At 48.6% G+C, this 26,985-nt stretch overlaps 1 protein-coding gene and 1 pseudogene across 1 annotated transcript in view; one reads left to right on the forward strand and one right to left on the reverse strand.

The window, feature by feature from the left end:
* Positions 1-26,985, reverse strand: part of LOC149325737 (testis-specific serine/threonine-protein kinase 3-like) — a 203,828-nt gene that overhangs the window by 79,087 nt on the left and 97,756 nt on the right. The window lies entirely within an intron of this gene.
* Positions 2,717-3,884, forward strand: LOC149325738 (uncharacterized; annotated as a pseudogene).

Consider the following 26,985-nt stretch of genomic DNA (forward strand, 5'->3'; position numbering starts at 1 on the left):
CAAGGCGCTGTTAAGTGCTTTAGGACTTCGTCAGGACGGCCCCATGCACCTGGAGCATATCCTTGGACCCTGGACTGATCCGACTTCCGCTGCGCGAGGGACAAAAGCATTCTTAGTTTTTCTAAGGGATACGGGTTTAGTGGACATACTTTGATAATCATCTAAGGAACACGGGTTTAGTGGACGTACTTTGATAATCATGTGTGTTTGTGAGTGCGTATGTCACCTTTCTTTTGTATCCTTTTCTCTCTTTTTCACCCTGTTCTTTCACCCTAATCTGGAGTAGCATGCTAGGGCCATAACCCAGCAGACCTCCTCTTTATTCATTACAGTCTCTCTCTCTTTATAATGTGAAAGTACTGGAAGATATCTGCAACGACTGCAAGGCTACTATAGTCCTGAACAAATTCAGCAATAAAATTCTAATAAGGAAGGATCTCAGGCAGGGAGACACGATTTCGTCAATCCTCTTCACTACCTGTTCACAGGAGGAGCTCCGAGGCCTCGATTGGGAAGACTTGGGGATACGAAATGGACTATACTTAAGTAATCTGTTTTTTTTTTCTGATGGCGCTGCCTTGCTAACCACTGCGGAAGTGAAGTACAGAGAATTTTAATTGAATTATAGAGGTAGAGAACGCTGGGTCTAAAAATCAACATGCAGAAAATGAAAGTAGTGTTCAACCGTCGCGCAAGGAAACAGCTGTTCAGAATTTGTAGCAAGGTGCTGGATGTGGTAAAGAAATACGTCTGCTTAAGACAGGCAATAACCGATGGTCCAGATCATGAAAGGGAAATAACAAGAACAATAAGGATAGGATGGAACGCATATGGCACCTTCTCTCAGGTCATGAATGTCAGTGTATCAATGTCCCTCAAGAGAAAAAGTATACAACAGCTGTACGTTACCGGTACTTTCCTACGGGGTAGAAACGTGGAGGCTAATGAAAAGGGTTCAGCTTAACTTAAAGAAAATGCAGCCAGCTGCGGAAGGAAGAATAGAGGTGTAACGATCACAGACCGGAAAGGGCCGAATGAGTGAGAGAATAAACGCGCGTTAACTACATCTTTGTCGAAAACAAGAGGACGAAATGGGCTTGAGCAGAGCACGTATGTGAAGGCAAGATAATCGCTGGTCCTCAAGGGTAACGGAGAGGATTCCAAGAGACAGCAATCGTAGCAGGGTGCAGCAGAAAGTTTGGTTGGCGGGTTAAATTAAAGAGGTTATCGGGAATAGGGTGGCTGCAGGTGTCAAATGACAAGGTTAATTGCAGAGACCTGAGTAAGGCTTTTGCCCTGAAGTGCACGTAAGCAGACTGGTGATTGTGTTGACAGTTTCAGTACATTTCCGTAGTTATCTGGGCAGCACACATCATGCAAGCAGGATTGAATAAAAATGGCCCGATATGCTGGGCGGTCTAGTTAACTTGGACCAAGGTTTTGAAACAAACCTAAGCGTTCTTCAGAACTTAAATGGCGCGGATGCTGTTGGGGTTTGTCTAAAGTTACACTACCATTTCTTAGCTAGTCTTATTTGAATAATTAGTCTAGATAAATAAATCAACTTTTAAATATAGCTTGAAACATTCAGGCGTCAATAGGAAAGTTGTGGAGCTCCACAAATATTGTCCAACCCAGGCACTTCCAACGAGATAGACTTAGCGTGGCTGTTTTTATTTGAGAAAACCGGATGCCCGTGGAGTTTAAAAATACCACATGACAGCAGGCTCCGCGCGCCCCGATGCGGTCTCTCATCCGTGCTTTCTAAAAAATATCAGTCGCTTAGCGCATTTCGTACTGTACAAGGCAAAGCTTCGCGTTGTGCTTGCTTCCACGAGAAGCGCCAGTTGAAAGAAAGCGCGGCTCCCGTTTTTCATAGGGATTCGCACGACGTCATCAAGCTTGTTATATGCGTCTTTGCTTGTTGGAATCTTGCTTCCAAATTCGAACTCATGAGATTGTCATCGTTCCTTCGCATGCATTCTGCAAGCGTGAGAGCGCAATTAACGCCGCAGAAACGGGAACCGAGCTATCTTTCAACTTCAGCCCGAACCCACTGGCGCTGATCTTAGAACCAAGCACAACGCGCTTTGTCTTGGGCCTTGGGCAGCACGAAAGGCGCGAAGCTAATGATGCTTTTTTACAAAGCACGGATGAGAGCGCTGCAATCGCGGCGCATTCGGGTGCATGGAGCGCGCTGTCACATGGTATTTTTAAACTCCACGGGCTTTCGTTTATCCTGAATAGAAACGGCCACGCTATGTCTATCTCGTTGGAAGTGCCTGGGTTGGACAATATTTATGGAGCTCTACAACTTTCCTATGATCGCCGAACGTTTAAAGCTATATTTAAAAGGTTAATTCATTTATCTCGCCTAATTATTCAAACAGGACGAGTGAAAGAAATAGTGCTGTAACTTTAGGTAAACCCTAATAACATCCACACGATTTCAGTTCTGAAGAAAGCTTACGTTTTTTAAAAATCTTGGTCCAAGTTAGCTGGGCCATCCTGTATATATTGTTACAGTGCACAGTCGTGGAACGAAGACGACGCTGAGGTGCGTGCTTGTGTGCTGTGCCGCTGGCCCAAGTCTTCGATCCTTTTCCTAGAAGATTACCTTTGCTGCTCCTAGGCTTCAAGTAACATTTGGTGGAGGTGGCCAAATTCGATCCCAAACCCCAAGCTGGCTCTCCGCTATGGCCGCCGTCTCGCCACCATGCCTACCGAATCCGCTCCGTATCCCTCTCCGCCAGCAGCGCGAGCTGTCGTAGTGGCCGACCACCGCGAACCAGGCACGTTCTGCCGGACAGACGACGTTGATGTGGACGACTGGCTCTCCCTTTACGAACGGGTCAGCACGCACAACAGGGATGCGACGCTGATGGTCGCAAATGTTATATTTTACCTGAACGGCACCGCGAGAGTGTGGTTCGAAACCCACGAAGATGACATGACCGCATGGGACATCTGTAAGTAGAAGCTCCGCGACCTCTTCGGGAAACTCGCTGCCAATTCGCCGTCAAGAAGGCTCTCGCGTCGCGCGCCCAAACTTCTTCCGAGCCATACTTAGCCTACATACAGGACGCCCGGGCCCTGTGCCGTAAAGTTGATAAAGACATGTCCGAGGCAGATAGAGTAGGCCACATACTGAAAGGCGTTGCCGACGATGCCTTTAACAGGCTTTTCTGCAAAGACTGTTCTACGGTCGCTTGTGTTCTTGAGGTGTGCCGGCGTTTCGAGCAAGCCAAACACCGGCGCCTTTCTCACCGTTTTTACGGGCTGCCGAACACTGCGGCTAGCTCCTCATGTGAAGATCTACCAATCCTGAGGCAGCCTTCCGACCCGGCTAACTTAACCCGCATTGTGCTCCGCGAACTGGAGGCGATGACACTCGCTTTGTCTACCTTGCAACTTCCGGACAACACCTTGGCACTCATGCAGGCCGTCGTACGCCAGGAGGTTGCGAACGTGGTAGTTCCTTCTGCTCGCCTAGCAGGCAACGTTCGTGCCAGCCCGGACCCTCCAGTGATCGCGCCTGCCACTTTCAGTCGCAGGTTCTCGCCTCGGTAGCGGTACCGCAATCCGGCAGAATGGCGTACCTCTGATGATCGGCCAATCTGTTTTACCTGCTCACGCGTCGGACACATCTCCCGTCACTGCCGCAGCCGTTGGTCCCCTCCGCCTCGTCCCTTCTCCTTCGTCGACCGCCGGAGCGACTAAGGCCCGCGGCGCTACTCACCACGTCCCGAACCCCTCCGTGACGAGCCCGCTCCGCAAGCTCATGGGTCCAGCTGCCCTCTTCTCCACTAGGCCGCCGCTCCCGTTCTCCTATCACTCGCCGCAACCCTTGTCCTTCCAACGCCCGCCACTCCTCGGAAAACTAGCCGATGCAACCCCCGGAGGAGACGCTGCATTGATGAACCGGCCAGAAAATCATCTCCTGACCCTCGCTCCTCGCCGTAACCTTCTCGATATCTGTGTGGACTGTGCACAAGTTACCGCTCTGATTGACACTGGCGCCCAAATTACTGTCTTGAGCTCCTGCTTCCGCCGTCGTCTGAAGGAGGTTGTGACACATGCTGTCTGCTCAGCCGTTCGTGTCGCCGACGGAAGTGTTGCTGCCGTTGTTGGACTAGGCACTGCGCATGTTTGCATTGCCGGTAGTGCTACACCTGTGCTATTCACTGTCCTCGACCATTGCCCCCACGATGTGATCCTCGGCATCAATTTTTAACGACGCACGCGGCGTTAATTGCTTGTTTCACTGGCCTTTGTTTGGACTTGCCGCTCTGCTCTGAGAGCGCCGATACCAAGCCGCCTCGCTTACGTGCGCTGAATTACTCGCCTGCCGCGCGATGCTGCAGTCTATGTCCCAATGTCTCCGTTTCCCACCGTTCCTGATGGTGCGTATGTCACGTACCTAATCAAGGACGTTGTCCTCCAGCGTAACGTCATCCTTCCACACACACTCCTGACCGTCACCGGCAACCGCACCTACCTTCCGATTCTGAACTTCAGTCTCTCTCCCCAAGTTTTACCCTGTGGCATCGCGCTCGCTGAACTGGTTCCGTTTGGCGAATGCACAGTTTCTGCTCTCACAGCTGAGCCTAACTCTTATCTCCATGCCCTTCCTCACTCGGCCGCTTCACGCCAGGACCCTACTTCTGCAATGATCGCGGCGCATTTGCCACCTGACCATACCAACGCCCTCTGTGCCCTTTGAGCTTCCTACAGTGACGTCTACAGGATGTCCTACAGTTACATCCTCTTGGCCAAACTACTGTCGCGACCCATCGCATCAACACGAGCGATGCCAGCCCTATACAAAGAAGGCCCTATCGTGTCTCTCTTTCTGTGCGCCATGCCATCCAGACAGAGGTGGAGAATATGCTGGTGAATAATATTATCGAGCCTTCTAGCAGCCCTCGGGCATCCCTTGTGGTGTTGGTCAAAAAGAAAGATGGCATGGCGCTTCTGTGCTGACTATCGTTATCTTAATCAAGTAACAAAGAAAGACGTCTATCCTCTTCCGAAAATTGATGACGCCCTCGACTGTCTACATGGCGCCAGCTATTTTTCTTCCATCGATCTCCGTTCAGGCTACTCGCAAATTGATGTTGACGAACCGGATCGCGAAAAGACTGCCTTTGTCACCCCCGATGGCCTCTACAAATTCAAAGTCATGCCTTTCGGACTCTGCAACGCTCCTGCCACCTTCGAGCGCATGATGGGCTCCCTTCTGCGTGGCTTGAAATGGACAACGTGCTTGTGCTACCTAGGTGACGTTCACCTCTGTCCGCGAGGTGACGTTGTCGTGTTCTCTCCCACTTTCGAAAGCCACCAACGCCGTCTTGCTACTATCCTTGCTGTCTTCCGCAGCGCTGGTCTCCAACTGAACTCCAAGGAGAAGCCCTGATGAAATTGCGATGGCGCCCTTATGGCGACAATGCAAGAGTAAATACAATTCGAAAGGGCGCAGAGCAAAGACAGTGGGAGTTGTGCGAGGACTCTGCGGTATTTGAGCACACATGATGCAAGTCATCATCTTTATCAAGAGCAGCTTCGGCCAACGCCAAATTAAGGTTGATGCTTGTTGAGTGGCCATGGTATTGGCGCCATCCTTGCGCAGCGCCAACATGAGCACTTTCGTGTGACTGCCTATGCCAGCCGCCTGCTCTCTCCTTCCGAAAGAAACTATTCTATTGCGGAGCGGGAGTGCCTTGATCTTGTTTGGGCGTTAACGAAATTCCGCCCTTATTTGTTAGCAAGGCTCTTCTGCGTCGTTACGGACCAACATTCACTGTGTTCCGTGATTCATCTCTGCGCCTCATAGTCAACAGCCTCCGCAGCGACCCTTCCGAACCTGTTCTGCGCCTGTTCGTGCTGCATCACGATACTCTGTACCGACGCAATTGCACCCCGATGACGCCGACCACTTGCTCGTCGTCTCAACCCATCTCTGCTTCACAGCACTTTCCCAACTTTATGACGCTCCTATTGCAGGGCACCTCGGCGTGTCACGCACGTACGACACCGTGCGCAGGCGGTTCTTCTGGCCTTTACCGCTCCGCTCTGTCCGCGAGTATGGTGCTGCTTGCGATCAGTGTCAGCACCGAAAAACGCCCCCGCTTCCACCTAGTGGCCAGCTTCAGCCCATTGACATCCCGACTGACTCATTTTCTTGTGTGCGTCTCGACCTGCTTGGTTCTTTCCCCACATCAGCTTCCGGGAACAATTGGATTGCCGTTGAGACCGATTACACTACACTCAAGCGCGCTGTCCCTACCAGCCGTGCCTCCGATGTCGCCGACTTTCTTCTCCATGACGTCGTCCTACTTCATGGCGCTCCTTGACTACTGCTTACGTATCGCGGCCCCTGCTTTCTTTCTAACGTGGTCCACGACCTTCTGCGCTCATGTGCACCCACCACAAGTTCACGACGGCCTACCATCCTCAGAGCAACAGCCTTACTGAGCTTCCTAACCGCATCCTGACGGACATGCGGTCTATGTATGTCTCAGACCGCCGGCGTGACTGGGACGTGAGTTTACCTTTCGGGACGTTCGCCTACAATTCCACACGCCTTGATACCACCGGCTACTCCCCCTTCTACCTGCTCTTTGTCCGCGACCCACTGCTACCCTTTGTCAGCACCCTGCCTCATGACCCTTCTACCAGTAGTTACGCTTCTGACTCCATTGCCCGTGCTGACGCCGCCCACCAAACCGCTCGAAATCGTCTCCACGCTTCGCAACTCGCTCAAAAACGTCGGTACGACCTTCGTCACCGTGAGGCCCACTACCCTCCTGGCTCCCTCGTACTCCTCTGGCTCCCTGCGGGCCGTGTGGGCCTGTGAGAAGCTGCTGCCTGGTTACGTGGGTCCTTACCGCGTCTTGAGGCAACTGAACAATGTGACCTACGAAATCTAGACCCTGCCCCCCCACACTCCACTCACGGCCCCCTCCACACAGCTCGTGCACGTCGCCCGTCTTAAGCCCTACCATTCAAACCCACCACCTTAGGACGCCCAGGGACTGTGCTTCCTTCCACCCGGCGGAGGGGGGTGTAGTGTTACGGTGCACAGTCGTGGAATGAAGACGACGCTGAGGTGCGCGCTTGTGTGCTGTGCGACTGGCCTAAGTCGTCGATCCCTTGCCTAGCAGATTACCTGTGTTGCTCCTAGCCTTCACGTAAAAATATGAGACGTCCTCTGCCAGTCCTGGTTATAAGCAATCACGTTTTCTCTTATTATTTCCTATTCTATGTACTGCCGCTGCGTAGGGGGTGTGTGCCATAAAACCGATGCCGTTAAATTTTTTGAGCTCAGAAAAGATCCCTGCTGATATGACTTACGGCAGACGTGGACGACGAACGACGAACGTTTATTGAAAAGCGCGCAGCGATATACCGTATTGGCTCGAGCGTCGTGATAACGCCGCACGTAATCATGGTCCGCAAGACCGCAATGACGTCACAACCAGCGTAGCGCTATCACATTCCCCCCCCCCCCCCCCCCCCCCGAGCATTACTTAATGTTCTCGTGTCGGAACCAGTCCGTTTTCCTGCTCAAACGAGCATTCCTAGGAAGCGGTGGTTCTTCCCCGCAGTAGGTGGCGTGGGCTCCGATGCTGGCAGCTGCCCTGGACTTTCCTGTGGTGACAGGTCTGGAGTAGCAGAGGTTGGCACTTCGTCATCCATTAGAGGACGTTGAGTAGTGTTCAGATTCCTTTCTTCTGACGCTTGCGCTTACTGGGCTCCCTTATTACACAGAGGACCGCTTAGTAGAGACTGATTTATTGGGGTTTAACGTCCCTAAGCAACTCATGCTATGAGGGATGCCGCAGTGAAGGGCTTCGGAAATTTTGATCACCTGGGGTTCTTTAACGTGCACCGACATCGCACAGTACACCAGCCTCTAGAATTTCGCCTCCATCGAAATTCAGCCGCCGCGGCCGGGATCAAGCCTGCGTCTTTCGGGCCAGCAGCCGAGCGCCATAACTGAGCCACCGGGAGGGGTGCCTAGTGGAGGCAGTCCATTTGGTGCTTCTGTTGCACACGGTGGCTCTGAGGTTGCCGCAGGAATAGCATGGTGTGGCCGTAGATGGTGAACGTGGGTGAATTGAAGATGCCCCTGCACTTTCACAGCGTACGCCACAGCACTCACAACTAGGTGCACCACACATTCCTCCCAAGAGGCATGTTCACAGCGCACTGTCTTCACGTAGACGCGATCACCTTCGCGAAACGCACCACATCACGCTTTTCTTTCATGTCAATTTATTTTTGTTGCATATTACAGAAAAAGCTGGGTTTGATCAAAGAAAGCTTTGCACGCGGTTGACGCTTTACAAACAACTGCGCAGGCGTTTGTGCCGTCACACTGCTGGGTGTATTTCTATTGGCGACAAGAAAATTATCAACGCACTCCAGAAGCGAACGCATGCGAATGTCATCGCGTTCCATGACCTGCTTCAGCAGCGATCGTTTCATCGTCTGCACGGTGCGTTCTGCCACACCATTAGACGCGGGATGATATGGCGGGGTAAGAACATGCTAAAAGCACGTTGGACGTGCTAAAAAGCACCATTGTTCTCCAAGAAGTCAGAGAACTCTGCAGACGTGAACTGCGGCCCATTGTCACTGACTAATGTTTCAGGCAGTCCGCAGGCTGAAAGAGGCTCCTTAGTTTCTCAATTGTCTTCGTGGCAGACGTTGATGACATCGGCCAAACTTCCACCCATTTAGAGAAAGAATCAACTAGAACAAGGAACACATTAAGATTTTAGCAAGCAAAATCAACGTGAAATCGCTCCCAGCACCTGCACTGCTTGAAAGATTTTGCACCTTCTAACGTACATCGCGATAACTTGATGTATACCAGGCCACCACACAAAGCTTCTGGCAAGCATTTTCATGCGGGTGCTACCTGCATGTTCGTCATGAAGCAAATACAACACGCGTTCCCTCAACTCATCTGGCATTACCACTCGAGTACTCCATGCTAGTCATCCTTGCTCAAGTGACAGCTCATAACGGCGCACGTGATACGCCCTCAGGGTCTTGGTTTGGCCAACCATTCAGTGTGCATTCACACACACGACTCAAGTGAAGTTCCGCTTTGTGGCCTTGGCAACATTCGCAGCACATAACGACAGGCTCTCGAACACTCCTAGGCATTCTTCTGCTACATCGGTTGCTTTCTCCGCCTGCAGTAATCTGGAGAGCGCGTCCGCTGCTTCCAGGTTCTTGCCTTTCCGATACTTAAGCCGGTAATTGCAAGCAGCCAGCAGCATAGCCAAACGCTGCATGCGCACTTCGGTCAAAGTAGGCGTCGGTTTGTTCTGGCCAAGGATGCCTAGCAATGGCTGGTGGTCAGTATAAAGTGTGAATTCCCTTCCGTACAAGTACCGATGGAATTTCTTCAACCCAAAAACCAAAGCCAAGGCCTTGCACTCACACTGCGGATACATTTCTGCAGCTGTCAGCGTTCGAGAGGCAAACGCTATGGGACGTTCGCTGCCGTCTGCTGTGTCGTTAAAACTAACAGCTCCCAGGCCATAAGATGAGGCGTCGCAAAGCATTCCGCTCGGCTTATTGACGTCATAGAATGTCAACACTTTGCTGCTTGTGAGCAGCTTTTTGGTGGAGCGGAAAGAGTCGCTGCATTCTTTAGACCATGACCACTTTTGGTCCTCCTTTAGAAGCTGGTAAAGTGGCTGTGCTGCTATGGCCACGTAACTCTGAATAAAAATTCAACATCCCCAGGTACGCCTTCAGTTCGGAAACTGAACTTGGAATGGTAAATGCTCTCCGCCGTCACATCGCGACCCAAATAAGTAACTGAGCCTTGTAAAAAATGGCACTTATCGACATTCATGTGGTGTTGTAGGTACACAATCGCTGCAAGACACGTTCGAATGTCTTTTGGCAATCGTCCATGCCCAAGCCTGCCACAGTGACGTCATCAATGTAGCATCCAACTCTCGGAATGCCTTTCAACACTTCATCCATCAAGGCTTCGAAAATGGCTGGAGCGCTAGCCACCCAGGACGGAAGGCGTTGAAATACGAAAAGCCCCAAACTAGTGTTAGGAGTCAAAAGTGGCTTCTGGAGCGAGCGACACTTGCTGGGAAGCAGCAGACAGGTCGAGCACAAGTCATCCGATACAAGTCATCCGATCTTGGTAACGGATAGTGTATGGTCTTCAACACTGGGTTCACTGTAACTTTATAATCTCCGCATAGCCGCAGGCTAGCACCTTTCTTCTGGACCACTAAAACTGGTGCTGCCCACTCGCTGTGTGAAACTTGCCTAAGCATTCCTGTTCCTACCACTTGGCCGAGTTGTTTTTCTACTCTCTAACGTAGCGCGAAGGGAATCGACAATGCGCGACTGAAAACGGGAGCAGCATTCTGATTGAGCTCCATCTTTGCCTCAAAATTGCGTACAGCGCCCAGCGTGTTCGAGAAACCCGAAGGAAATTTTTCACCCAGCGCCTCAACGCGGCTTCCGCCCGAAATCTGGCTGAACTATCACCGCTCGAACTGAAGGCGTTCAAGCGAGTTGCGACCTAACAGTGCTGTTTGCCGCGTCCCGTTATCGCGCGTTACGAAAACGGGCAGATTCATGCGCCGATTCCCGTATGCGACTGATACGTCACACTGGCCTTTAAAAAAAAACGGCTCCCCCGTGCAGGCGCGCAGTGACATGCTAGCGGGCGCACACTTTACGTGCGGAAAGACAGACGTTTCCGCACGCTCTGGAACAATTGAAACAGCCGCGCCGGTGTCGATCCGCATTTTAAATGGCTTGCCTTTCACTTCAACATTCACTTCGAAACTTTATCGAGTCAAGTTTCTAAAATGCTGCACGTCTGTCTCTTCTTCCTCGTCCTCAGTACCATCCACTGTATTCAGGCGCCTTGCGTTTGGTCACATTTTGTGCAAGTGACCGACTTTTAAACACTTATTGCACTTAAGATTTCTGTACCAGCACGGCTGTGATTGGTGCTTCCTGCCACATCTTTCACAAAACACTTTCACTGGCTCTTGGTGAGAATTCGACTTCAGTAATCTTTCTTTCCTTGCGCTCTTGCTCTTAGCCTGCAAGGAATGCAGCGAAAAGTTTGCTTCTCTCGCTTGCATTACAGCGGTATGCTTTGCTAACTCTCGGTCCAACGCAATTTGTCACGACCCCTCAAACGTCAAGTTCTCGGCAGTGAACAATGCGCGCTGGCTTTCCTCGTTCCGCAAGCCTGCAACTAACATGTCACGTCAGGCATCTTGCAAGAATCTGACAAAATCGCACTTCGTAGCCAAGTGTTTCAGTTCAACAAAAACTTCTTCCACACCTTCACGCTCTAGTTGTACACGGCGATTGAACTTGCACCGTTAGGCATCACAGAGCTGTTCGAACAGTACTGGGGTTGAAGCAAAGCAGTCGCTTTATCTCAGCACACGTCTGCTCAGCGGGTGTTTTCGGAACACACAGACTTTTCAACACCTCATAAGCTTCCGCGCCAATAACAGTAACAAATAGACAGTTTTTGACTTCAGCGATTTCGTTCGCATCAACAAAGAGTTAAAAACGCTCCGCGTATGATTAGAAGTTCAGAGTTTTAGCATCAAACACCGCTGTCTTAGATTATGTAAACGTTTCCTCAGGTGTACCGGACCCCTTCTTTTTCTGATTTATATCAATGATATTGTCTTGGATCTTACCTGCAAAGTTCGGCTCTATGCTGACGATTGTGTCGTTTACACTGTTGTGGAAAATTCCTCTGATGCGCTAAAACTACAGCAAAACTTGGATTCCATCCAGTCCTGGTGCTTAAAATGGCAAATGTCTTTGAATGCCACAAAATGCCAATTTATCTCTTTCACTCGAAAGCGTTCCCTATTACAAACAAATTACTCACTACATAATGTTCCCATAATACAAGTACCTCGGCGTTTATTTTTCATCTAACCTAACATGGACGAGGCAAGTTGAGTACACTACATCCAAAGCCTGCAGAATGCTTAATTTCTTAAAAATAAATTTAAATAAAGCACCGTCTAATGTCAAACAACTCCTGTATTTCACTTACATCCGACCAATTCTTGAATACGCCTGTCCTGTATGGGACCCCCAGTTTGCTTACTTATGTGATATGCTCGAGCGCGTCCAAAATAATGCTGCGAGATTTGTGTCCAAGAATTACAGCTTCTCAACTAGTGTCACGTCTCTTAAAAACCACCTTGGCTGGGGATCTTTAGCTAACCGTAGGAAACATTTGAGATTTCAAATCATGCATCGCATCTATTTTGGAAAGCTGAGCACTGACAAAGACCGGTATCTGCTTCAACCTCATTTCTTTTCTAGACGAGTTGATCATCTGTGGAAGATCCGAGAGATTAAGTGTCGCACAGATGTTTATAAAACCTCGTTCTTTCCACGGACGAACAATGAATGGAACAGGCTACCAGCCGGCGTCACTGAGTGCTGCACGGAAGGTCAATTCCGCGCATTTTTATCTGAAGGTTTGAAGGTTTATTTTCCGCAACTGGGTGTTGCGAGGACAGCCAGGGAAAAAGCTGTATAGACAGCTTGAGAGGTCCTGGCTTCCTCTTACAGTGCAGCATTGACGGTGGCGGAGTACGACATCAAACAAAATGTGAGTAAAGTATGTTCGGTACAGAGAAAGAGACATGTACGTTCAATACGCAGTACATTGTGCTTATAAAAGAAAGAAGAACTACATTAGATCAAAGAGCCTATAAAGGCAAACACAGGGAGGAGAAAATAAATGACAGCAAAATTGACAGGTGCACTAAAAGTGGTAATAGGAAGAAAAAAAAAACTACATGAACATTTGGGGCAATTCTTTCAGAGAAATATTGGATAGATCAAGATTCTTGTGGCAGTACAACTGGTTCAGAAGTGTCGGTAAGGTATGCTGCAACATTTGTTTGCCATAGTTTGTGCGGCATTTCTTAACATTCCAAGGTTCTGCTGCGCGGGTATCATACACAGTTCTGCTTTGCTCTAGCCCAGCCAGTGCAAGTAAGGAGTCATCATTTTTCATTATGGCGAGTTTATATTTATAGCACAGCCTATAGTTATACATGGACTTCATTGGTATGACGTTGTGTCGATGGAAAAGGCTCGCAGTGTGAAAGAAATATGGCACTTTACATGCAATGCGTATAATTCGTTTTTGTAACACTGTGAGTTTGTTAATATTTTCAGCTGTTGTTGTTGCCCACACCATACATCCGTAGTTGGCTATAGAAGAGAACAAAGAGTGGTAAAGTAACATGTCGACTGACATAGGAAAATTAAAGCAATTGCGGCGCATGATACCAACTGTTCTGGAAAGTTTCTGAACTACGTAATTATTATGGTCACTCCATGACATATCTGCTGCAAAGTAAACGCCCAGAGTTTTCGCAGACTGCACAAACTCTATTCTGGTATTGTTTAATTCAATTAGAGGTAGTTCAAAGTGTTTGTGACGTGGGTGAAACATGACTGCTGCTGTTTTACTAACGTTAATTCTTAAGTGATTATCAACCGTCCAAGTATTTATTGCTTTTAAGGTTTTATTAGCTCGATTTGCAAGATCAGCAGTTGAAGTACCCGAAAAAAACAGACTAGTGTCATCTGCGTAAGTTATATACTTAGCAGTGCTATCAATGCGGACAATATCATTGACGTAAAGAACAAAAAGAAACGGACCCAAAATGCTCCCTTGCGGAACGCCAGAAGCTACCGATTTCAAATGGGAGCATTCACCGGCAATACTGACAAACTGAGACCTATGTCGCAAGTATGAGGAAATCAACATATGGGCTATGCCTCTAATACCGTAGTGATCTAATTTTTTAAGCAGCACAGAGTGATTAACAAGGTCAAACGCCTTTGAAAAATCTAAAAATAATCCGAGTACCATGTTTTTTGACTCAAAATGTTTTAGTATGAATTCTTTCTGAGCAAGGAGAGCTAACTCAGTCGATCTGTTTTTACGAAAGCCATATTGAGCGTTAGTGATAATGTTATATCTTTCAGTGAAGCAGGATAGTCGTTTAAGAATAACTTTTTCGAGGCCTTTAGAAAATACAGGTAAGATTGATATCGGGCGATAGTTTGCCATTTCATTTTTGTTTCCTTTTTTATACACTACTGTCACTTTTGCCCTTTGCATAAGACGCGGAAAAACTCCGGTAACCAAAGAGAGGTTGAAGATATGGGCGAGGCAAGGTGCAAGAATGTCGATGGTAAATTTTATGGGATGTATCTGGAAACCTGACGCGTCTGTAGCTTTACTATTATTAAGCGATAAAAATTCTGTAATTACTTCATTTACTGTAACCGGTGTTAGAAATATTGTTTTACCATTTCGGGCACTCATATAGGACAGATTTACGTCGCCGCTTGATGTGTCAGCAAAGGAAAGAAAGTAGTCATTAAAGGCATCTGCTAGATCAGCACCTTTTAGTTCAATCCCTTCATGAATAATTTTTGTGGTCGGTTCGGAAGAATTAGCGAAGATAGATTTTAAAACCTTCCAAACTTTTTGAGATTGTCCAGCAGTTGAATTAAAGCGGTTATAAAGATATTGCTTTTTAGCGACGCGAAGTTGCTTTGTGACGAAGTTCCTGAATTTTTTGAACGTTTTCTTCAGGGCACCTACTTTGCAAAAACAGTCTATAGAGTTTATCTCGTTTTTTTTATCAACTGCAACATGTCCTTGTCGACCCATGGTTTCTTACTTTCCTTTGATTGGGAAAATTTCTTCAGTGGAAAGGAAGCATTATAAATGTCAGTAAATGTCTCTAAAATTTTTCGTAAGCTTCATCAGGGTCGCTTTCCTCAAGAACATGTTCCCAGTTAACAATAGATAAGCGTTCCTTAAACTCGCATAACGTGTGATCATTTATAACTCGATAAAAGGATGTTTGGTCTGGTTGTCGTTGAGAATTGAGAGTGAGATTGACAGATATGAATATTGGCATGTGATCACTTAGAGCATAAGCGATGGTGCCAGATTTCAAGCTTTCTGTTTTGAAATTTGTTATGAACAGATCTAAAAGCGTTTCTGATTCTGTCGTAATCCGTGTAGGTGACATGATGACGTTTTCACAGGAGTGAACGTTAAATAAAGTATTGAACTCGATTGTTGTGTTATTGTTGGCCAGCATGTCAATGTTAAAATCGCCACCTAAAATTAACTGATATTGGTTGATGTTAACAAATTCTAGGAATGAATCAAGAAATAAAAAGAGCTCAGCAGAACTGCTACCCGGTGGACGATAGCAGACACAAAATATCCTTGTGCCAGACTTGACTGCCAGGAGTGAATGTAATGGGGTGTAATACAACAAAATTCAGGCAGCATTTCTGATTCCATAAGATTTGAAACTAACATTGAAACACCACCTCCCCTTCTTATGGATCGGTTCAAATAGAAACACTTGTACGTCGGAATAACATAGACGTCACCTTCACAAGTAAACCACGTTTCTGAAAACATAACAACATTGAAACGAGCTTCCACTTCGCTGAAAAAACAGTCAAGTTCTTCTTGCTTATTTCGACCAGATCTGAGATTAACATGAATGCAAGAGCAACAATGAGGATTATCAGGCTTAATGGAACTACTGAGGTCAGAAAGATCAACAAGATTAGTATAAAGAGACATCGAAAAAAGAGTGCCGCGTGTTACCGCAAATTACTGGCTTTATAGCTGGTCCAAATCTGCTGCACAATGGATGACAATCGCGGGATCATGTTGTTTCCTTCTAACGAACACTTTCCCATTCCGGTGCCAAGCGTACTGGTAATCATTTTCCCCTGCCCAAGCCTTTACATAGCGCAAGAGCTCACGGCTTTGACGCGTCATGTTTTCGCTGACTGAAACATCTGACTGAACATCTCTTAAAACTGTCCGCTTCTGAAACCACATGCCACGAGTTGAGAGCTTTGAAAACCGTACAATGGTCCCGGGCACCTTTCCTGGCTTTGAAGGAAGTCTGTGCACAACATCGACATCATTCAAAGTGAGCTCTGGCAAATTCACAGATTTTGCTACGTCATTTACCTTTTCCATCAGATTCTCATCATTTGTCACCGGTATGCCGTGCACCTCAAGGTTCAGCTTTCTGTTTCGCCACTCAAGGTCATTTACAGTCATTTTCAACGACTCAACATCATCAGCGTCGACTCTGGTCTCAAATCCACTAACACGTTTCTTTAAGGTACTGATCTCTTTCTCGTGTTTTACCTGTTGCTCAAGTATATCATCGTATTTTTTTGACATTAGTTCAATAGACTTCTTCACTTCATCGACTTGGTCAGGCAGGCCAGCAAGAGCATCAAGTTTTTGACATATGCCGGCTAAACAGCTAGCAAGGTCAGGTTGCGTGCTGGGTGTGTCAGAGCTTCCTGCGTTTGTTTTACGACAGTCTGGACATCGCCACGCTTTGCGACCTTTCTCGCCTTTTCCCTTATATGTTGACGCAGAAACACCAGAGCAATTGCCGAGATGGTAGGTGTACTCACATTCGGCGCACTTGATGGCGAGTCTGTCACTTGGCAGACATTTGTCGCAGGAAGGACATGTCTCCGGCATGTTAGCCTTGGTATAGCTTGTGCAACATACAGGTTTAAAATCGAGAAATCTTTCTCCTAACACTACAACCGAGAGCACGGTAGGAAACAAGGCGGCAGCGAGCAACACGGCAGCAGCAGCGGTGGTGAAAGAAAAGAATGGCGAGTAGAAAAGTAGGTTTTTCACCAACCTGTAAGACGAAAACAAAGCAGATAAGGGAGCGTCCGATCACCACCGTCGCTGCTGCTCGTGTGACCCGTTTACAGCTTGGCCGGTAGAAGCGCGGTGGCGCAGAAGTCTGTGACGTCACACTTAGAGCTGTCTTGAGGCCAGCGCAGCAGAGTTCGTCGCTGAAATCTGCAGATGCAAGTAATTCACGGGAGCTGAGCGTCGGTAGGCACACTGGAATGTCCGCCTTCAGGACAGAACAAGGCAGCGCACTGTAGCAGCAGGCAGTCAGGGGTAACCCACCTGTAAGACGAAAACAAAGCAGATAAGGGGGCGTCCGATCACCACCGTCGCTGCTGCTCGTGTGACCCGTTTAAAGCTTGGCCGGTAGAAGCGCGGTGGCGCAGAAGTCTGTGACGTCACACTTAGAGCTGTCTTGAGGCCAGCGCAGCAGGGTTCGTCGCTGAAATCTGCAGATGCAAGTAATTCACGGGAGCTGAGCGTCGGTAGGCACACTGGAATGTCCGCCTTCAGGACAGAACAAGGCAGCGCACTGTAGCAGCAGGCAGTCAGGGGTAACCCACCTGTAAGACGAAAACAAAGCAGATAAGGGGGCGTCCGATCACCACCGTCGCTGCTGCTCGTGTGACCCTTTTAAAGCTTGGCCGGTAGAAGCGCGGTGGCGCAGAAGTCTGTGACGTCACACTTAGAGCTGTCTTGAGGCCAGCGCAGCAGGGTTCGTCGCTGAAATCTGCAGATGCAAGTAATTCACGGGAGCTGAGCGTCGGTAGGCACACTGGAATGTCCGCCTTCAGGACAGAACAAGGCAGCGCACTGTAGCAGCAGGCAGTCAGGGGTAACCCACCTGTAAGACGGAAACAAAGCAGATAAGGGGGCGTCCGATCACCACCGTCGCTGCTGCTCGTGTGACCCGTTTAAAGCTTGGCCGGTAGAAGCGCGGTGGCGCAGAAGTCTGTGACGTCACACTTAGAGCTGTCTTGAGGCCAGCGCAGCAGGGTTCGTCGCTGAAATCTGCAGATGCAAGTAATTCACGGGAGCTGAGCGTCGGTAGGCACACTGGAATGTCCGCCTTCAGGACAGAACAAGGCAGCGCACTGTAGCAGCAGGCAGTCAGGGGTAACCCACCTGTAAGACGAAAACAAAGCAGATAAGGGGGCGTCCGATCACCACCGTCGCTGCTGCTCGTGTGATGTGTGACGTGGCGCGCAGTTGTCTTGCGCGTGTCTTTTTCATTTCATTAGTTTAGGTTTAGGTTTATGGGTTTAACATCCCAAAGCGACTAAGGCTATGAGAGACGCCGTAGTGGAGGGCTCCGGAAATTTGGACCACCTGGGGTTCTTTAACGTGCACTGACATCGCACAGTACACGGGCCTCTAGAATTTCTCCTCCAAAGAAATTCTAGCCGCCGCGGCCGGGATCGAACCCGCGTCTTTCGGGACAGCAGCCGAGCACCGTAACCGCTGAGCCACCGCGGCGGCTCATTTCATTAGTGTTATTTTATTTCTGGAGCGTGGTTGTCTTCCTTCAGTGCATGTTTTTTCTAATCTATTGGTTGTGTGATTATATTTCTGTTATTACGTGTATCTTTCGGCCAAATGAGCAGACGTTATTGTGTTTCCCCCCCTGCAATAATGCCCTTGGGCGCTGCAGGTATCTGTAATAAATAAATAAATAAATAAATAAATAAATAAATAAATAAATAAATAAATAAATAAATAAATAAATAAATAAATAAATAAATAAATAAATAAATAAATAAATAAATAAATAAATAAATAAATAAATAAATAAATAAATAAATAAATAAATAAATAAAGTAAGAAGGCATTTTGGCAGTACTCATCACATGCTGTGTCTGTCTTCCCTCCGGCAGCGTTTCCTCTGGACTTCAGTCGACGCTTTCGTTCGCTGTCGTGCTCCTTGAACAGGTACAGCTCAGACGACGGTCAAGCGTTCAAAGAACGTGCCGAGTGTACTGGCTGGTCTTCTTAGCGAAGAACGTTTCTTCCGCAGTCGCGAGGTGGCCCCACGCGTGGCAGAAGTGCCTAGTCGCCAGATGATGTGACTGACGCCAGACGTGGACGACGAACGAAAAACATTTAAAAAAAAAGCGCGCAGCAATATATAAGCTCGAGCGTCGTGGTAACGACCCCAATGGTAAGACCCCAATGGCGTCACAACCAGCGTCACGCTATCACACCTAAGTTCATATTTAACACACCCAGCGATGCCGCCTCTTGCTTGTACTCCATGTGGCACTAATCCGGAGGTTTAAGACCTAGCAAAATCGTGTAGAGTATGTCGGAGAAGCTCGTCTAGCGTTAGCGCTCAGATCCCCCACACTGCCCGCCTCTTGGTCGTAGTGAATTAGCAAATTCGTCTAGTGAGTGTCCGAGAAGCTGGTCTAGCGCGAGCACTCCGTTCCGTGGCACTCCACGCTCTTGGTCGTCTTATGTCAGGCACTAATCCGGAGGTTCACAGCCTACAAAATCGTCTAGTGCAAGTCCAAGAAGCTGGCCCAGTTCGAACGCTCCATTCCTCGGTACTGCCTGGTCTTGGTTGTCTTCTATGTGGCACTAATTCGGAGGTTCACAGCCACAGCCTAGCAAAATCGTGTAATGTATGTCTGAGAAGCTGGTGCTGGAGACCGAGGGGCCCTTGGGTTGTCAGACCCGTTCAGCCCCGCAGGTCTCGGCGGCGAAGGACGGTGTCGAACTCCGTTACTTAGGAAACTGTACAGCAGGTTTATTTGTACATATTTATCGTCGAGTAAGGAATGTCTCGGGGAATAAAGTTCGAAAATCGATGTCCAGTCAGGTGGGCAGTTGTGGGCACTGGCTGTACCACCCGCGTCAGGCGGTGCTGTTGCTCTGTCACTGCTGGGCCGATGGAAAGGGGAAAAAGCAGTCATCAAGCACTGCCGTGTCGAATTCACCACCGTGGCAACTTCAGCGCCTCCAACGGGAAGGAATGGCACGCCGTTTCCCAGCCGGCGGACAGCGGAAAAGACACGTCATCGAAGGCTCTCGTGTCGACTTCAGCACTGCTTTAAGATCGGTACCTCACTGGGAAAGGAATTGCACTCGGTTTCCCAGCAGGTGGAAGAAGGGCCTAGCACTCCCCCGCCTGTTGTCCGAGACGCGGGACCTCTGTCAATGTCGCAGGCGTCTTTCAAGTAAAATCAACAGCTTGGCATTTCACAGCATCACTCCATCCGGCGACGCGAGGGCAGACTCGGCCACCTGACGCCGTCGCCATCACCGATGCTTCCGCCGCTGCTGCCGCCGTCGCCAGTCCCCGCCGCACCTGTGTTGGATCATGACTCGTGCCTTCTAGGAATTCCTCCCAGGTTCGTTTTCGCCGATCTTAACAGCTCCTCCGCGGCAAGAAAAATCTCGAATGGCCAGCGTTCACGACCGCTGGGCCGGAGGAGCTGAGGCTGGAACCAGGTTGAAGGCCAGGCCTCCAGAATTATCATGAAAACTCGAACAATCAACAATAGAAGGCACCAGTGGATTGTTCCCCGCGACAGGGCACTGACCCACCAGCAAGCATTCGCAATGCGTACAAGGCTTCCAACAACATCAACAAAACTTACTGAACTGCGATATCATTATTGCTTAGTTTTGTGCCGACAAAGCGCGAAACATTCCCGTTGAAATCGCTAAAGACGGACTGCTCAAACCAAGGTTTAAAAAGAAAAGAAACACAGGAGATGATGCTGCCAAGTTCTCCTGCCTACAGCAATCGGCTCAAGCCATCAGCATTTTCGTGCAGTTTTCCCTTCTTGTAACGCACCGGAAAATTGTACTGTTCGAGAGCTAGACTCCATCTGAGCAAGCGACCATTTTCGGGAGGCACTTGTCATAACCACGTTTGAGACAAGGGTCAGTCTCAAAGACAAAATTCGCGCCATTCGCGAACAGTTTCGTTTAAGAAAATATGATCACGTCTTCGCGATTCTTAGCTGCAGTCCTGCCAGTGCCCTTATCACATGGTAGGATGGGAGTTTATCTAAATGTCAGAATAGCCTTCTAAGTTATAAGAAGACGCGCTCTTCCCTTTCCGGTACTGCGGTCATCTTTATGCCCATGCGCGTGCCGCTTGACCAGTAACTGCAGCCATGAGTTTACTGGGTGCAGCTCGGGGAGGTTTCGCCTTTCCTTCTACCGCATTCCTTTCTTTGCTAACACCAGCAGCTGTCCGCGCCACTGAATTTAGGGCTTCAAATTTGATTCGTTCTTCCTTGGTCGTTGCCGGTTTCCTTTGTCCCCGCCTGGACTGCTTCGCGTGCGTCTCCTTGTCACCACCAGCTACCACTAGTTTTTCGGTCAGACCTCGGGAACTTTCCACCTAATCAAAACTTGCCTCTTTGCCTTCGCAGCCGAGCGTCAGCTGCACGCAGCTGGCAGACGGGCTCCCAACTGCGACCGAGTTCCCCCGCTCAATCCTTTGGGGGTTGCTCTCTACACCTTGACTGTCCCTCTAAGCGCTATTCTCTACACTGCACCGTTCAGCTACAACTGAATCCCTCTCTTCTCTGCAAGCCTGGCTTTTACGGCTATCCTTTTGCTCGCCAGCCTCGCATTCTTCTTGTGCCAGCATTGCAAGGGTGGCCTCTGCGACTGCTTTGTCACGCGTGCCAAGGTGACACCTCAAGTCGCACTTATCGCGGTTGCTGCTCGCTAAAGGGCTGTCTATTGTTTAGATGTGCAAACCTATTCAGATAGAAAAATATGCCTCTTCGCGGCTCTCCTGGTTAAACGCCTGTGTCGACTGTACTGAAAGGGTCCCGCTCTGAACAATCCCGACAAAGGTGTCCGTTGCCCCTGCTATCTCACTCAGAAAAATATTCTCGCACTCGTGTCGCTTAGAGGCTACCTTTGAATTCTCTCTCTTAGCATTGCTTCTTAGCAACACCGGACACGTCATCAGATTCTGGGACTTTCCTTTGATCGCCGTACTGGTCGGAAACTTTCTCTGCCATTTCCCTTGTGGTGTCGAAAACTGACAACCCGGCTACGGTCACAGATTTTGCCAGGTCTATCTCCTAGCCTGCTTCATCTGCATCGCTTGCTCTTTCGGGAGTTCCGGCTCTAGCACTACCGCCATTTTTTGTATTTCGTTTTCAAGTTCCAGTCGCTTTATTTACCTTTTCTCATTTTCAGCCTAAAACTGGTACCAATCCTACTCCTTTTCCGACTTCCGATCACCTTCCCCTTACGTGCTTTTTCCTCCCGATTGGCTTCCTCCTTAAGTGCTTTTTCCTCGTGGTCGGATTTCTCTTTACCCTCCCGTACCAAGTTCCACGTATCCACATGCTGGCCCCTACTGTCGACATGCTTAACAATGGCCTTGAATAGCTAAAGTTTTGTTATTTTGTCCTGCTCTTGTACTGAGAGTTCCTCGCATATCAAAAGCAAGTCCGGCTTTCATTAGGTACATGACAACGCTTTCTCTCCTTTGGCTCTGCTCTCTTAAAAATGCCATGAGCTTAACCCACCTCGAGTGACAAACCCTTGATTCCCAGCGGTTGAAGATTATTCTCTTAAAATTTGACGTGTCGCGAATACCATAGCAAAATCTAAAACACTCACCCGTGGAGAAAGCACTATGCCGCAAAGTCCGTCCCAGCTGCTGCCAACCACTGATGGAGACGGAGGCTCCCTTGGTCTGTCTGACTCGTTAAGCACCGCAGGTCACGGCTCCGAAGGACGGTGTCGACCTCCGTTAAGGAGGAAACTGTACTGCAGGCTTATTTGTTCACATTTGTAGTCCAGAAAGGAGCGTCTCGGACAATAAAGCTCGGCAACCGACATCCAGTCAGGTGGGCAGTTGTGGGCACTGGCTGCACCACCCACGTCACGGACGGATGCTGAAGTTCTGTGACCGCTCGGTAGATGGAAAGGAAAAAAACGAGTCATCGAGCACTGTCGCGTCGAATTCACCTCCGTGGCAAGTTCGGCGCCTCCGCAGAGAAGGAATGGCATGCCGTTTCCCAGCTGGCAGACAGCGGAAATGACTGGTCATCGAAGGCTGCCGTGTAGACTTCAGCACTGCATTAAGATCTGTGCGTCTGTGGGAAAGGAATTGCACTCGGCTTCCCAGGAGGTGAATGAAAGGCCTTGTACTCCTCCGTCTGATGTCCGAAACGAGGGACCTCTGTCAATGTCGGAGCCGTCTTTCAAGTAAAAGCAGCAGCTTGACCTTTCACAGCATCGCTCCGACCGGCGACGCGAGGGCAGACTCGGCCACCTGACGCCGCCGCCATCACCGCTGCTTCCACCGCTGCTGCTGCCGTCGCCAGTCCCGCCCGGACCTTTGTTCCATGATGACTGAAGTTTCTTAGGAATTACTCCCAGGTCCGTGTTCGCCGATCTTAACACTGGCCTAGAGCGAGCGCTCCGTTCGGTGGCACTGCCCGCTCTTGGCCGTCGTCCATGTGGCACTAAACCCAAGTTCAGCAGAAATGTCTAGTGTACGCCCGAGAAGCTGGCCTAGCGTAAGCGCTCCGTTTCGCGGCACTGCCTGCTGTTGGTCGTTTTCTATGGCACACATCCGGAGCTCACAGCCCAGCTCGAATCGTTTAGTGTATGTCCGAGAAGCTGGCTTAGCGCGAGCACTACGTTCTGTGGCACTCCCCAGTTTTGGTTGTCTTCTGTAGGGCATTAAGGCGGAGGTTTACAGCCTAGAAAATCGTCCAGTGTATGTCCGAGAAGCTGCTCTAGCCCGAGCGCTCCATTATGTGGCACTGCCTTTTCTTGGTTCTCCTCTATGTGGCACAAACACGGGAATCAAAGCCTGGAAAATCATCTAGTGTACGTCAGAGAAGCTGGACTAGCGCGAGCGCTCCCTTTCGCGGCACTGCCCGCTCTTGGTCGCCGTCTCTGTGGCACAAATCTGGAGGCTGATAGCCTGGCAAAATCGTCTAATGAGTGTTGGAGAACCTGGCCTAGCGCGAGCGCTCCGTTTCGAGGCACTCGCCGCTCTTCGCTGTCCTCTGTGTGGTAGTAATCCGGACATTCATAGCCTTGCCAAATCGTCTAGTGTGGGTAAGAGAAGCTGGCCTAGCGCGAGTGTTCCATTACCCGACAATGCCCGCTTTTTGACGCCGTGAATGTGACACCCACAGCCTAGCAATACCGTCTAGCGTATGTCCGAGAAGCTCCTCTAGCGAGTACTCCATTTTGCCGCCCTTCCCGCACGTGGCGCGATTCCGAAGGTTAAGAGCCTAGCAAAGTCATCTAGTGTTTATCAGAGAAGCTGGTCTAGCGAGACCGCACCTTTCCCAGTTATTGACCCTCTTAGTTGCCGTCTGTGTGGCACTGATGGAGGCGTTCACAAGTTAGCAATATCATGTAGTGTATGTCCGAGAACCTGGCATAGCACGAGTGATCCATTCTGCGGCACAGACCGCTATTTGTCGTCTATGGGGCAATAAATGGAGCTTCACAGCCTAGTAAAATCAACTAATGAGTGCCCGAGAAGCTGGCATAGAGCGAGCGCTCCATTCCGTGGCACTGCCCGTACTTTGTTGTCTCCTGTGTGGCCCCAATCTAGAGGTTCACGGCCTAACAATATCGTCTAGTTAGTATCCAAGAATTTGGCCTAGGGTAGCGCTCCGTTCCGCGGCACTGCCTGCTCGCGGTCGCCTTCTGTGTGGCACTAATCTGTACGTTCACAGCCTAGCAAAACATCGTCTAGTGAGTGTCCGAGAAGCTGGCCGAGAGCGAGCGCTCCATTCCACTTCACTGCCCGCACTTGGTTGTCTCCTATGTGGCACTTGACAGTTTCGCTCCGTGGTAAAAATCATCTAGTGAGTGTCCGCGAAGCTGGCCAAGCGCGTGCGTGCCGTTCCGTGGCATTGCAGCGCTCTTGGCCGTCGTCTATGTGGCAGAAACCCGGAGGTTCGTGGCCTAGCCAAACCATGTAGTGTATGTTCGAGAAGCTGGCCTAGCGCGAGCGCTCCATTCCGTGGCACTGCCCGTACTTTGTTGTCTCCTGTTTGGCCCCAATCTGGAGGTTCAGAGGCTATCAAAAGTGTCTTGTGTATGTCCGAGTAGCTGGCCTTTTGCGCGCGCTCTATTCCGGTGCACTGCCCGCCCTGGTACGTTTTCTACATGGCACTAATCCGGAGGTTCACAGCATGGAAAATCGCCTAGTGCATGTCCAGGAAGCTAGCCTATCGCGACCGCTCTCGTAGTACTGGCCGCTCATCGTCGTCTTCTGCGTAGCACAAATCCTTGCTTTCTCACTGAATCCAGTGTAGTAAATAACATTCTCTGTAGTTTTCATTTTGTCTATGCCTATTTTTTTAGATTTCTTCTTTTGTTCTACCGAATTATTCAGGTTCTAATCAATTATCTTTAGGGAATAATATGAACTTGCTACCATTTCTGGAGGACTTAAAACACAAATTTAAAGCAATAATGTGGTAGAGACACTCCCCATGTGCTTTCCTTGCTTACGGTGATTGGCGGCTGTCTGATATGTTGGTCACAACGAGCACCTCATTTTCCATCCTTTGTCCGGCCACTGTTTCTTCAGATTATGTAAAATCTTGTCCATATGAGTAAAAAATTTCACACCACTTATGTTTCTGCATACTTATCGGGCAGCGTTTCACCTCAAGAATGATGCTTAAGGATACCATCGGCTACTAACACCATGATATCTTTTGTACAACCAGCTTACTCAAACCAATGCACTTGCCCTTGGAAAATATTGTTCAGTTCAGTTCAGTTTAGTGCGTTTATTTCAGTCATGTACAATGGCTGAGGAGAAAGGAAAAAAAGCTGCGCACGCGGCTTGACAAGGCTCCCATCTCCCGTAGCGGCTTGGCACGGCGATGACAGACAGCAATAAAACAATAAGAGAATGCATAAAATAACAAATATGTACAATATCTTCATAACAGATCACCAGAATAGTCTCTGTACTGTTACACCCACGCAAATGATAGTTTAATCGCAGCACATGGATACTTTGTTTATTATACAGTTGGATATTATTCGTTCTTTTGTAAGAACATATTTCTGACAGCGTTATATGAAACCGAAAGAATGGATAGATTAGTGAAAGTGTTTCTATTGAGGAAAGACGGTAACACATACCTAAGAGTTTGAAAACCGTAATTTGTGCGTGGACAAGGTGCATACCAATATTCATAGTGCCGTGTGTTGTGAACAGCGGTATTTTCCCGTAGATTCGCAAGGTCAGCAAAAAATGTGGTGTCACTATGTACCTGAGATTTGTACTGCTGAATTACACGGTACTGATGAATAACCCTTGCATCCATAATGCAGTATTTTGCAAATAGAGCACTCGTATGTGCTAAGTATGTAGCACCCGCAATTGCTCTGACTGCATTTTTTTGTAATGTTAAAACCTTCTGAATATTAGTTTGCGTCGTTGTACCCCAAACCAAATGACAATATTTAACGTGAGAGTCAAAGAGGGCATGGTAAATAACAAGTTTTGTCCTAGTAGGTATCATGCACTTTAACCTTCTGAGTATGCCGACAACGCGAGCTAGCTTACTCTCCATTTGCTCGATGTGGTAGTCCCATAACATAAATTCATTGAAGTGAACGCCAAGTGTTTTTACAACATTAGTTATTTCTATCATATTACCACCCAATACTAAATCTGTATGTACAGCCCATTTGACATTTTTAGCTCTAAAAAATATCGCCTTTGTTTTCCGTGTGTTTATTAGTAGGGAATTTTTTTCAGACCGTGAGTTAAGTTTACCCAACACACTGTTAGCCTCTTCTACTCTATCATTCGCGTTGGTGCCGGACAGAAATAAAGTACTGTCGCCAGAGTAAATTACGTATTCTGTTTCGGAGTCAATCTGTACTAAATCATTAATATATACATTAAATAATAAGCGACCAAGGATACTTTCTTGAGGTACACCATGCATTATTTCATTATAAGTAGAGCGATGATTATCTATAGAAACGTACTGATATCGGTCAGTTAAATAGCTGGTGATAAGAGACAGTACTTTGTTCCGGACACCGTATGCAGAAAGTTTCAGAAGAAGAGTTTCGTGATGAATCCTATCGAAGGCTTTGGAGAAGTCTAAGTATATTCCAAGGGTTATTTGTTTACATTCAATGTTATTTAGGATTATTTATTTTTGCTTCAGGAGAGCCATTTCAGTAGAGGACTTGGGTCTAAATCCAAACTGTCTTGG

Source organism: Amblyomma mixtum, chromosome 10, assembly GCF_055824585.1.
Source record: "Amblyomma mixtum isolate Tamu chromosome 10, ASM5582458v1, whole genome shotgun sequence".
Lineage (NCBI taxonomy): Eukaryota > Metazoa > Arthropoda > Arachnida > Ixodida > Ixodidae > Amblyomma > Amblyomma mixtum.